General features: G+C 33.3%; 1 non-coding gene across 1 annotated transcript; it reads left to right on the plus strand.

Annotated features, from left to right (window-relative positions):
- Window positions 1-621: 621 nt before the first annotated feature.
- Window positions 622-728, plus strand: LOC118725029. The gene has a single exon (XR_004989793.1). It is a non-coding gene; the product is annotated as a U6 spliceosomal RNA (small nuclear RNA).
- Window positions 729-2,303: the final 1,575 nt, after the last annotated feature.

Here is a 2,303-nt window from a genome sequence, read left to right on the forward strand (position 1 = left end):
TAGATTCAGATACCTTGGATTTAAATTTTGGCTCCACTCCTTTCTTATAGTGTGACCTTGGGCCTTTGTTTCCTCAGTGTTAAATCAGGCTAAAAGTACTAGGTACTTGTCTTACCTAGCTCACACAATTTTGTGAGATTTTAAATACTATATTTGGAAGAACTTATAAACTATAAAGTACAAGTAAGTGCTACTATTTAATAAAAGTTATAGTTGATTGAGCTGTTAATTATGCTTCAGATACTATTCTAAACGTTTCACATGTACCAACTCATTATTCCTCATGACATTCTAATGTGGCTAGGGCTATTACCATACACATTCTTCAGATAAGAAAATATAGAAGAGATTAAATAACTTGTCTGAGGGCACACACTCAGTCTATGACAGAGCCAGGACTTGAACCCAGAAGTTTGACAGTACAGTCCTGTTTTTTTTTGTTTTGTTTTGTTTTTTTATGATAATGCACTCTAAAGTTCTAAAATAAACATGTGCAGGTAGGTTTACAAACATATTTTTATAACTTTAGTGCCATAGAAACTGGATCTCTACAGATTTATAGAATATCCCGTTTTAGCTATCTAATGGAAGTATGATTTTTAGAATATTTAAAAAAATATTTTAATTGGTGCTCGCTAAATATACTAAAATTAAAAACAATACACAGTAGATTAGCATGGCCTCTGCACAAGGATGACACACAAATGTGTGAAACATTCCATATTAAAAATATATTTAAATTGATTTTAGAGAGGAAGGAAGAGGGAGAGAGAGAGAGAAACATCAATGATGAGAGAGAATCATTGATTGGTTGCTTTTGGAGGTTCCACACTAAAAATCAAGCATCCTGAGCATGTGTCTTTGCTGGGAATCAAACTGTGACCTTTTGGTTCATAGGTCGATGTTCAGCAACTGAAGCCATGCCTGCTGGCCAGGCAAGTACCATGATCTTTAGAAAATTATTCCTGTACCGATTTTTAGAATATTTAAAAGAATTTTCTTCAGTTGCATGACATACAAATTCAATTTCTTCTTGCATGAATTTTCTTGAGACACAACAGATGATTACACAAGGCCATTTGTGTAAGTGAATTGCTCAGTGATATTATCAGCCAAAATTGTAGGTTGAGGTCAAGTGATGTCAAGTCATTATTTAAAGAAACAAAGACAAAGGGAAAAAGACAAATTGTGGAGGGGAAATTTAATACATTTTGGCAACCTAAGTGGGAAGGTCAGTAAAGGACATGAAGCTAGGGTGATGTCATTATAATTGGCTTCAGTTCAGAAGTGGCAGGGTGGCAGTTAGCCAAAAAGGCACTTTGATGTTGTTTGTTTATATATTCCTATTTAGCTATCCATAACCAGAAGTGGAGATTACAGCAGATAATTTTATAGTGGATGATTGAATATTGTAGTTACTGCATTATTTTAAGCTTTGTTTCTAAAATACAACATCTATCTTTTATTTAGAGATTTCGTTTTTAAGATGTATTTCCTCCATGCAAGCAGATCTGCAGGATTCTCTGTAATCAAAACAAGACCAACTGCTGCAGAGATAATTATTTGATGAAGTGATCTGGATATAGATTTTGAGTTTAGACAAAGCATTTAGAAAAGATTCTCATGATCTGTCAAAATTATGAAATAATCAGATCTCTGCAGCCTCTTGTCCGCTTCATGGGTGCTATTCATGCCAGGCCTTTAAAGAGGCAGAAAGGAGTCAGCTGGAAGAATGGTTTTCTTTTTTAGTTTTTCATTAGCTTGCATTATGCACTTTTCTGCCTATTTAAGTGACCATGACCATTTAAATAGATGTTACTCTATTGGCTAAATCACATGTATTTAGCAACTGAGGGCTTCCTATTGGTTAAAGGTTTCAGGTGAAATTTTTGTTGTATGTAAATATTATAAAGCAAACCTGTCCAATAGAAATATAATTCAAGCCACAAAGATGAGCCACATGTTATTTTACATTTTCAAGTAGCCACACTAAAAGAAAAGTTAAAATTTAGTTAATGATATATTTTATTTAGTGCAATATACCCAAAGTAATATTACTTATATATTTAGTAATAGAGAATGCATACAACTTAACATAAAGAAGATAAACAATCCAATCAAAAAATTGACAAAGGACCTGAATAGACACTTTTCGAAAGAGGACATTCAGAAGGCCCAGAGACATATGAAAACATGTTCAAAGTCACTAATCATCTGAGAGATGCAAATCAAAACAACAATGAGATAACATCTCACACCTGTCAGAATGGCTATTATCAACAAATCAACATACAAGTGCTTAG

The sequence above is a fragment of the Pipistrellus kuhlii genome, unplaced genomic scaffold (assembly GCF_014108245.1).
Source record: "Pipistrellus kuhlii isolate mPipKuh1 unplaced genomic scaffold, mPipKuh1.p scaffold_m20_p_2, whole genome shotgun sequence".
Taxonomy (NCBI): domain Eukaryota; kingdom Metazoa; phylum Chordata; class Mammalia; order Chiroptera; family Vespertilionidae; genus Pipistrellus; species Pipistrellus kuhlii.